The sequence below is a fragment of the Neoarius graeffei genome, chromosome 22 (genome assembly GCF_027579695.1).
Source record: "Neoarius graeffei isolate fNeoGra1 chromosome 22, fNeoGra1.pri, whole genome shotgun sequence".
NCBI classification, from domain to species: domain Eukaryota; kingdom Metazoa; phylum Chordata; class Actinopteri; order Siluriformes; family Ariidae; genus Neoarius; species Neoarius graeffei.
Genome location: NC_083590.1, coordinates 36,584,087 through 36,595,590, shown reverse-complemented (window position 1 = coordinate 36,595,590; position 11,504 = coordinate 36,584,087). Strand labels below are relative to the sequence as shown.

The following is an 11,504-nucleotide window of genomic DNA, read 5'->3' as shown; positions in this document are numbered from 1 at the left end:
TTCCGGAGCGCGCGTGCGTTAGCTCGCGGCCGGCCGGGGAGGGCGCGCGCTAGCTCGCGGGTCCGGCCGGGAAGCGCGCTCGCTAGCTCGCGGGTCCGGCCGGGAAGCGCGCGCGCTAGCTCGCGGCTCCGGCCGGGAAGCGCGCGCGCTAGCTCGCGGCTCCGGCCGGGAAGCGCGCGCGCTAGCTCGCGGCTCCGGCCGGGAAGCGCGCGCGCTAGCTCGCGGCTCCGGCCGGGAAGCGCGCGCGCTAGCTCGCGGCTCCGGCCGGGAAGCGCGCGGCTCCGGCGGCTAGCTCGCGGCTCCGGCAGCGAAGCGCGCGGCTCCGGCGGCTAGCTCGCGGCTCCGGCAGCGAAGCGCGCGGCTCCGGCGGCTAGCTCGCGGCTCCGGCAGCGAAGCGCGCGGCTCCGGCGGCTAGCTCGCGGCTCCGGCAGCGAAGCGCGCGGCTCCGGCGGCTAGCGCACGGCTCCGGCAGCGAAGCGCGCGGCTCCGGCGGCTAGCTCGCGGCTCCGGCAGCGAACCGCGTGGCTCCGGCAGCTAGCTCGCGGCTCCGGCAGCTAGCTCGCGGCTCCGGCAGCGAAGCGCGCGGCTCCGGCAGCTAGCTCACGGCAGCTATTTACACTGGATCCGGTGTAAGTAGCTGCCAGATCATAATTACAGTAAACTAGTAAATACAGTTTTCTGCATCTCGCTCCTTTTTCTTTTATGTTTGTCGCCTTCCTCGCATTCAAACCAATTCGAGCCGAAGTCCACTACATGTCCAAAATGGCGGTCGCGTTTACGAAGGTCACGTGACTGAAAAGGGTCTATACCAGAGAATTCTAAAGGAAAATGTCAGGACATCTGTCCATGAACTGAATCTCAAGAGAAGGTGGGTCATGCAGCAAGACAATGACCCTAAGCACACAAGTCGTTCTACCAAAGAATGGTTAAAGAAGAATAAAGTGAATGTTTTGGAATGGCCAAGTCAAAGTCCTGAACTTAATCCAATCGAAATGTTGTGGAAGGACCTGAAGCGAGCAGTTCATGTGAGGAAACCCACCAACATCCCAGAGTTGAAGCTGTTCTGTATGGAGGAATGGGCTAAAATTCCTCCAAGCCGGTGTGCAGGACTGATCAACAGTTACTGGAAACGTTTAGTTGCAGTTATTACTGTACAAGAGGGTCACACCAAATACTGAAAGCAAAAGTTCACATACTTTTGCCACTCACAGATATGTAATATTGGATCATTTTCCTCAATAAATAAATGACCAAGTATAATATTTTGTCTCATTTGTTTAACTGGGTTCTCTTTATCTACTTTTAGGACTTGTGTGAAAATCTGATGATGTTTTAGGTCATATTTATGCAAAAATATAGAAAATTCTAAAGGGTTCACAAACTTTCAAGCACCACTGTGTATATAGCACCACTGTATCTGTATTTTACTTGAGTCTTATTTTTTTGGGAAACTTGTGACTTTAAATTCACTACATTTGAAAGACAAATATCGTACTTTTCACTCCACGACATTTCTATCAAGCTCCTCGTTACTCGTTACTGTGAAGCAGCTTTGAAAGTGGATGTTTTTTCTTTTCTTTTCTAAAACGTGATTGGTTTTTTCGCAGGTGACTCTGAGACAGTCTATCAGTAATCACTAGGGTCACGTCACGTCCATAGACTGTATAATATCAAGTTCAGTGATTTCTCAGCAGCGTTATTTAACACGATCAGTTGATGGCAGAATGGAAGGAGGCGGTTCTTCTGGAGAATGCACGCACTCATGGCCCATGAACCCATGTTTCAGTTTTCTGAAAGGATTAAAGATTCGTTTAATTTTAAATGTTTGCTTTGTTTGCCGAAAACGAACCACATCATGGCCTACAAAAATTCGCCGTCCAACCTGCGGAAGCATATTGAGGGATATAAACATTTTATTCCAAGAGAAAGCTTGCAATGAAGTTGTCTGTGCTTTTAGAGCTAGCGATAACGTTGCAATAGCTATGCAGTCTGGTTAGTCAAATGACTTTCTATGGATTTTCCTGCCAAGTTGCCATCGCCTTGTCCATGGCTAACATTAACACATAGCTAGTTCACTTAGACACTGTTAGTTAGCATGTAAAAACAGAGTTACACTAACATGAATAATGTTAACTTATCTGAAGTCCTTTCAGAAATATGTTTTAGCATAATCTTGCCAAATAAACAGAATGTAGAAATCTTTCTTTTCTAGTTGCGTTAGCTACCCAATATGATTTCGAGTTTGAAAAGAGTTTGCTAGCATGTCAGATGGAGTTTCACTAACTAGCTAGCTTAATGTTAAACCACCATGATGACACAGCATGCGTTCATTTTGTGAATTCACATTTCTGTCTTTGGTAACGGCATTAGGTTTTGTAAGCGTTGTTGCAATAATACAACGATGCGTTGACAGAAAATGTACTTTTAATACTTAAGTATTTTTAAAAGCAAGTATTTAAGAAAAAATTTGACTGGACAACTTTCACTTGTATCGGTGTAACATGTGACCAGTGGGATCTGTACTTTGACTTAAGTAATGAAGTTGGGTACTTTGTCCATCTCTGATACAATCATAATCTTGGGTATGCTAGTTCTAGAGAAGTTGAGAAAACCAAAAAGATACTCAAAAAGTATAAATCTCTGCATCTGAAGAACCTTTTTTTTTTTTTTACTTTTAACAGCATACGTAATATAACTAAGGGTGGCATGATAGTGCAGCAGGCAGTGTTGCACCTCACAGCCCCAGAGTCCTCAGGTCAATCCTGAGTCCGGATTACTGTCTGTGTGGAGTTTTGCATATTCTCATGAGTTTCTTCCACCTCCCTCCCACTTTGCAGAAACATGCTGCTGATAAGATAGATTAGCTATGCTACATTGTCCCTAGAATGAGTCTCTGTGTGTGTGTGTGTGTGTGTGTGTGTGTGTGTGTGTGTGTGTGTGTGTGTGTGTGTGTGTGTGTGGGGTTCCCCGTGATGCACTAGCATGTTCCTGCCTCATGTCCAGCTGGATCCATGGTGACCCTGACCAGGATAAAGTGATTACTGAAGATGAATGAATGAATGACTATTCATTCATAGTAATAATAACACACAATACAAAATGCTCAAAATAGAAAGAGGACATTGGGTGTGAACAACTATACAGTAAATGAACAGCCACTACTGAAAAGAATTCAATGGATTATTCAAGAAAAAAAAAAACCTGTGAAGATTAAATGGCATTTTAGAACAGACACTGGAACTGTGCATCTTTTATGCTCCTTTTTTAATGAATAGACAAAATACTATATTACTGCTGTCTGTGGCTATTATCAAAAGAGCACGATTATAGTCCAAAGCAAAAAAAAAGGCAAAAGTTGCAATAAACAAATATCTAGTTAAATCCGTGCACAGCGGGTTACTGTAATGAAGCTTTTTTTTTTTTAATGTGCAAATTATCTAGTTCTAAAATACACTTTTGGTGCAACTTAAGACACATCATCAGTGTTGTAACCTGGGTTCATCGGGTGTTTCGTGTCTCACAACAGACACCCTCGCCCAGGGGACCCAGCCGGGGTGATCAAGTCCCGGCTTGTGTCTTAAGAGCATGTGTCCACGGATCGCCCCACTTGATCCATAGCCATCTGGACGCCTTTTCTGCAGCATCACTGATATTTTTGATGGCTCTCCTGCTGTGCAGTCCCTTCACCCCCAGCATCTTGAGTGCCCTGATGAGAGACTGGCCGGCGAATCCTCTACACCCGACCTCGATGGGGTTGCATCAGGTCCTCCATCCCCTACTTCGGCATTCACCTGCCAGCTCCTCGTACTTGGCCCTCTTCCTCTCAAAGGCCTCCTCTATCTGGTCTTCCCAGGGAACAGTCAACTCCAGCAGGACCACTTGCCTTGTTGTTTCCGACACCAGGACCATGTCTGGCCTGAGTGTGGTCACTGCAATGCTTTCCGGGAACTTGAGCTGTCTCCCTAGATCGACTTTCAGCTGCCAGTCCCGGGCTGTTGCCAGCAGCCCCCCTTCTTGACTCCGGAGCTGCTGTGGCTTCTCCCCAGCCCTAACAAATGCGATGGACTGCCTTGATGGCTGTTGGTGTTTGCTGGTGGAAATCCCTGTACTGATGGCCTCCGCAATGACCTGCAGCACCTGATCATGGCACCAGCGGTAACGCCCATCTGCCAGTGCCCTTGGGCAGCAGCTAAGGATGTGCTCCAGTGATCCAGTTCCTTGGCAGAGAGGGCACAGTGGGTTCTCAGCCAAACCCCAATGATGGAGGTTGGACGGGCTTGGGAGGACATCGTAGACCGACTGGATGAGGAACTTGATCCGGTGTGGCTCAGATCGCCATAGTTCTGTCCACGATACCTTCCAGTCAGCTGCCTCCTCCCATCGAGTCCACACCCCCTGCTACCGCATCCCTACTGTCCTACTGCAGTGGGCTTCCTCCACCCCTGCCCGGACCTCCTCCTGGATCAGCTGACGCCTTTCCTTCCCCTGCGCCTTATTATAGGTAGATCTTGGGTTGCTCCCGAGTCCTGCCCATCCGGATGCCACTGTTCCTACTAATTCACTGTGCCGTAAACGAGACTCTGCCTGGTCGACTGCCTCTTGAGCACACCACTTCCTGCCGGTCCTCACTTCTATGCCAGCCGAGGAGACTTTGATGTCATTAGAGTCCCTATACAGCAGCACCTCTCTTGCTCAGGTAACCATAAACTCCTCCGTCAGACTACTGAAGGGTAGTTTCAGTTTGTTGTTTCTCCCATACAAGGCGATGGTGCTAAGACTTCGTGGCAGGCCCAACCACTTCCGCAGGAAGGAGCTGACCTTCCTCTCAAAGCACTCGACGGTGGTTATTGGCACATCATAGACCAACAGTGGCCAGAGGAGTCGCGGCAAGATGCCATGTTGGTAAATCCAGGCCTTAAACTTGCCTGGTAGTCCTGTCTTATCCAACACTGTCAGCCAGGTTCCCAGCTCCTCTGATGTTGCTCGGAGTGCTGCAGTGTCCTTCAAGGTGCCGTCATAGATCTTACCCAGGCTCTTGACTGGCTTCTCTCCCACAGATGGAATCTGGGTGTCTCCTATTGAGAAGCAAAACCTGTCTGAAACCTTCCCCTTCTTCACCACCAGGGACCTGGACTTGGCTGGCTTGAAGCTCATCCGGGCCCAGCTAATGAGATGCTCAAGGCCTTGGAGGATCCATCTACAGCCCGGGACTGATGTTGTAGTCACTGTTAGATCATCCATTAATGCTCTGATGGGGGGCTGTCGCATACCTGATTTGGTGAGTGGTCCTCTGCACTCCACCTCCGCTGACTTCACCAGCATGTTCATGGCCAAGGAAAACAATATCACAGAAATGGTACATCCTGTGATAATGCCCTTCTCCAGCTGATGAAATGCAGATGTTACTGTTCCGGAAGTGACTCTCAAACTGAAGCAGCTGTAATAGTCCAGTATGAGGTCCTTGATTTTGCCTGGAACGTGGTGACAGTCAAGCGAGGTTTCCACCAGCTTGTGTGGAATAGACCCGTAGGCATTGGCAAGGTCGAGCCAAAGGACTACCAGGTCTCCTTTGCCTTCCCATGCCTCCCGGATCAGCTGGGTGATGACTCCTGTATGCTCGATACATCCTGGGACCTTCGGGACTCCCCCCTTTTGCACAGAGGTGTCAATGTATGTGTTCCTCAGGAGGAACTCCGTCATGCGCCGGGCAACAATACTGAAGAATATCTTGCTCTCGACGCTGAGGAGTGAGATGATCCTGAATTGCTCGATGGTAATTGAGTTCTCCTCCTTTGGAATCCAGACCCCTTCTGCATGTCTCCACTGCTGGGCCACCTTCCCCCTTCTCCAAATGACCCTAAGGATCGTCCATAGTCGCTTCACGAGTCTGGGGCATCTCTTGTAAACCACATAAGGCACTCCGCTGGGGCCCGGTGCTGAATTAGATCTGGCTGCCCTGACAATCTCGTCAACTTCTTTCAAAGTTGGCTCCTTGGTGTTAAATGCCGAGGTGGGTTCTGGCGGAGTTATCAGGGTTCTGCATGGCCCAAGATCTTCCTCTCTTGCATTGTCACTGTAGGTGGCGTTGAGGTACTTATTAACCTCGTCTTCAGTGCAGGCAAGGTGGCCACTTCTTTTTTGCCCAAGGATCTTCTTGGTGAAAACAAAGGGGTTCGAGATGAAGGCTGCACGTCTCCTGGCTCTCTCCCTACCCCTCCTCCTATGCCACTCTGCTCGACGGAGGGTGGTGAGTTTTTTCCTCAGGATGCTACAGAGCTCTGCCAGCCCGGCCTTCTCCTCCTCCCTTGCCACCTTAAACTGCCGTCCAAGCAGTCTAAGCTCCTGTCTAAGCTGGCTTATTTTCACCTCCCGTCTGTTTGGCTCCCCTGGACGTCTGGTTGGCTGTTGTTCCTTTAAGCCAAACCTCTCAGCACCAATGCTGATGATCATTGCAGACATTGACAGCAATTTCTGGTCTGCATCTCCCCTTACAGTGGCGTCAAGGACTTGTCCAGATCTTCATCAAACTGGAGCCACTCTCTTTCTTTGTTGGCAGCAGGCCACATAACCCGACGGTGTTCAGAATGCTTGAAACAGGTTAGGATTTGTGGGGCGTGGAGGGACTGGGCACTGTGGGTTGACTCCCGGCCGGGCTCCTCCTGCGTCTCACCAGGTACTGGGCCTGTGCGTTGCACCACCTGCTTCCCCATCAAACATCTCATTTTGGTCTGGTGGATCTTTAGACCATGCTGGTTCTTGCAGACCTTGCCACAGGGACAGATTGCACTCATAGTCGTTTTTCCGTTCCATTTCGTTGCCTGTTTATCAGTCCTGTTGGGGTGCTCATCCTCCCCCCCTCTCGGGCACCCCTGGGGGTATACTTCATCCAGGATCCATGGTGACCCTGACCAGGATAAAGTGATTACTGAAGATGAATGAATGAATGACTATTCATTCATAGTAATAATAACACACAATACAAAATGCTCAAAATAGAAAGAGGACATTGGGTGTGAACAACTATACAGTAAATGAACAGCCACTACTGAAAAGAATTCAATGGATTATTCAAGAAAAAAAAAAACCTGTGAAGATTAAATGGCATTTTAGAACAGACACTGGAACTGTGCATCTTTTATGCTCCTTTTTTAATGAATAGACAAAATACTATATTACTGCTGTCTGTGGCTATTATCAAAAGAGTACGATTATAGTCCAAAGCAAAAAAAAAGGCAAAAGTTGCAATAAACAAATATCTAGTTAAATCCGTGCACAGCGGGTTACTGTAATGAAGCTTTTTTTTTTAATATGGAAATTATCTGAATCTAAACTCATTGAATCAATGAGATGCTTGATTTGGAAAAAAAAGTGAATATAAACAAGCTTTTAATTTCAAAGAAGGCAATACAAAAAATACAAATACAAGTGCGTGTGTGTGTGTGTGTGTGTGTGTGTGTGTGTGTGTGTGTGATTATAATGTAATTCTACCACACTTTTAAAATTCTAATCTCTTTTAAATCTCTTTCAAACTTTGAAATTGCTACCTGCTACTGGGCATAGGTCTAACTTATAAACTATTTGGTACTGTATTTAGTCTTTGTGTGTGTGTGTGTGTGTGTGTGTGTGTGTGTGTGTGTGTGTGTGTGTGTTTAAACAGTATCAATCAAAAGTTTGGACACACCTTCTAATTCAATTTTTTTTTTCATCTCATCTCATTATCTGTAGCCGCTTTATCCTGTTCTACAGGGTCGCAGGCAAGCTGGAGCCTATCCCAGCTGACTACGGGCGAAAGGCGGGGTACACCCTGGACAAGTCGCCAGGTCATCACAGGGCTGACACATAGACACAGACAACCATTCACATTCACACCTACGGTCAATTTAGAGTCACCAGTTAACCTAACCTGCATGTCTTTGGACTGTGGGGGAAACCGGAGCACCCGGAGGAAACCCACGCGGTGATTTTAAAAAAATTTTTATTAATTAAAAGACACTTCATATGTTAAAGTAATGATGGATGTCGGTTCTCTTTATTTAGTTGTGCCGTTCTTGACATAATATGGATTACTACAGTTGTGGAATAGGGCTATTTACTGTATGTTTATTACCTCGACCGTGACGGAGTAAGTGGGGCGAAGTATTGTAATCAGTGCAGTTTGTTTGTTTGTGTGTCTGTCTGTTAACAATCTAGCATCTAGACAGTTTCACTGACTACGTTTACATGCACGTCCAAATCGAGCTGCTGTTGGTAATCGAGCAAAGGGTCCCAGCAGGGGTGCCAGAGAAATCCAATCCTACATGCACAAGTGAAATCGGGCTATTGTGCAAGGTGCATTGTGCACCCAAGCCACACGTGGCGCTACACGCCCCATCGTGTTGGTACACTTCCGGTTGTCGTCATGAAGAAGAGCTATAGTGTTGCCAGATACTGCTGACGTATCCCAGCCCAAAACATGTTCAAATCCGCTAAAATACACTTAAAACACCCAATCTGGCAACACTAGTAGTTCCGTGTTCAAGCTGTTAGGCTTGCTCTAACAGACTATGGCTACAAACTGTTTTGTAAGACAACTTCTCATCTCATCTCATTATCTCTAGCCGCTTTATCCTTCTACAGGGTCGCAGGCAAGCTGGAGCCTATCCCAGCTGACTATGGGCGAAAGGCGGGGTACACCCTGGACAAGTCGCCAGGTCATCACAGGGCCGACACATAGACACAGACAACCATTCACACTCACATTCACACCTACGGTCAATTTAGAGTCACCAGTTAACCTAACCTGCATGTCTTTGGACTGTGGGGGAAACCAGAGCACCCGGAGGAAACCCACGCGGACACGGGGAGAACATGCAAACTCCGCACAGAAAGGCCCTCGCCGGCCCCGGGGCTCGAACCCAGGACCTTCTTGCTGTGAGGCGACAGCGCTAACCACTACACCACCGTGCCGCCGTAAGACAACTTATTTTGCACAATAATATTTTTCTAAAGTCCATTTTTTGCTTACAAAAAGATATTTTTTTTTGCTTACAATTTAACTTATGTCTTAATAAACACACAAAAAGTTCAGTTGTTTTGTTTTTATTGACATTCTTCAGATGTTGGACATATATACACACACAAATACAATGACTTGTTTATGTACACAATTCACAGCTATGCAACAGCTGTACAGATGTATTTGGTGATACAGTAAGTGAGCTAAATTTTAACAGTGCAAACAATGCCACAAAAAGAAAAGATTCATGCCGTTGTCATGATTCGTTGTCATGCCGACCGAGGCTGTTGTGTTTCCTGCTTGTGGTCTCGTCACTCGTCACTTCCGGAAGTAGCTCGACAACTAGCTCGATAGGGTTTACATGCGCAAAATAGCTCGGCAGAAATCGCATAAACTAGGTCGTGTAGCTCGATTCTGAGAAATCAAGTTCGGTTCAATTTCAGCCGAATTAAGGTGTATACATGGCATTTTGAACTTCGATTTCAGTCGAGCAACGGCAGAAATTCGATTCTCTCTATGTGCATGTAAACGTAGTGACTGATTGACTTCAAATTTTCAAGGTAGGTAGGCAATTGTTCGTAGATTACCTGATTAAATTTTGGGAATGATCGGGTCAAGGTCACCGGTAAGGTCAAAATATTTTTTTTCTTCAAATTCGTCATTTTGACTTCAAACCAACACCACAGTGTGCGCCTTTCAATCCTGCTTCCAACCGTATGCTATATGATGAGGTAGCTTGGACAGTCTCCATAGCGGTTGGGGGTTAAAGTTCAGGGGGGTCAAAGTCATCAGTCAGAATCACATATTTTCCATTATAACTCAAACAGTTGTCAATAGAAAGATGTTTACTATATTGAGCATAAGTGCTGCTGGGCGAGGTTTGTTTGTTTTGACTTGTTATTTACTATTTACAGTTTGATCTCAAATGCATGATGAAGGCAAGAAATTGCACGAATTAACTTTTAATGAGACACACCTATTAACTGAAACGCATTCCAGGTGGCAACCTCATGAAGCTGGTTAAGATAACAGCAATAGTGTGCGAAGCGTCATCAAGGTAAACGCTGGCTACTTTGAAGAATCTATTAAATGAAACACATTTTGTTTTTTTAACACTTTTTTGTCTACTACATAATTCCATATATGTTCCAGATGTTATTTCATAGTGTTGATGGCTTCAGTATTGTTCTCCAATGTAGAAAATACACAAAATACAGAAAAACATATGAATACGTAGGTGTCCAAACTTTTGACTGGTCCTGTATATTTTATAATTTGAGAGTTAATTTAAATAGTTACAGGATACACTTCCTAACCAACGGCAGCTGGTGAGTTTTAAAATAAGGGAAGCACAGGTGTCTGTTATTGAATTCTGTATCTCTGTGTGTTTTGTTTCATCTTTGTCATCTCTGCTAGGAAGCTGTCACTTGCGGCTGAGGATGGCTCCACATTGGCCCCACATTCACCCTGAACATTTCATTTCATGAAATTGCTGTGGATGTTACCACACAGACACCCTGAAGACAGCTGTGGGTGGTGTTCTTTGGATAGCCTAAACACTGCACTTTTTCAGAACAGTTTACACTCAAGTCTCACCCTATGTCCAAAATCACTCGCTCGTTCACTACTCCCTACTCACTATATAGGGAATTATATATAGAGGACTATATAGTGAGCTCATTGATAAAATGGAAAAAAAAAACACTTTTGGACGCTACTCTATTGTGCTGTTATTTACGTCATTACTGTCGCACAGTTAAAACGTGCCAGATCAGTCGGCTGGTGGGTTTTCAAAATAAAATACATGCATGTATTTTTGTGATAAACCCATATTATACTGAGCGTATTTCCCACATTAATAAATACAAAGTACTTTGTGTCTGCTGTGTCTTTCAGTTCCTTTAAATCAAGGCTGAATACTTTCTTTCTCCTTTGCCGCTGCCTTTTATTAAATCAAATTTGAGACTTTTGATTAATTCCTCGCTCTGCACTCTAACATTTATTCTTGTATTTTATCTGTCTTATTCTATTTTAGCTTATTTTTTATTCTCTTACTATCTATTTTTAATTGTCCTTGAATGTCCGTTTATAATGTTTCTTCCTCCATCCATTCACCCCAACACACTTTTTCTTTTTCGGCACGACTGCAATGCATGATGGTATATATTGCTTGGTTAGTGACCATCGGTTGTACACTACTTTTCATGGTGCATTGTGGGATCCTATAAGTCCACTATATAGGGCGTAATAATTCTCTCTATACATTTGGACAGCACTACAAAATGGCGAACTCACTATATAGTCCACAATATAGTGAGTAGTGAGCGATTTCGGACACAGTGTCAGTCTTTGAACAGTTGATAACTTCAGTTTGAGATGAGAGACTTAAAGTTAAAACTCTTTAGAAGTTGGTTCCTATTAACATACTTAGCACTGATTGACTTTATAGTATACAGTTAATTCACACTTATTCGCTGAAGGTGAAATGAATATCGGTGAATAATAACCG

At 45.5% G+C, this 11,504-nt stretch overlaps 1 pseudogene; it reads right to left on the bottom strand.

Annotated features, from left to right (window-relative positions):
- Positions 1-3,558: 3,558 nt before the first annotated feature.
- On the bottom strand, positions 3,559-6,572 carry LOC132870310 (uncharacterized; annotated as a pseudogene).
- Positions 6,573-11,504: the final 4,932 nt, after the last annotated feature.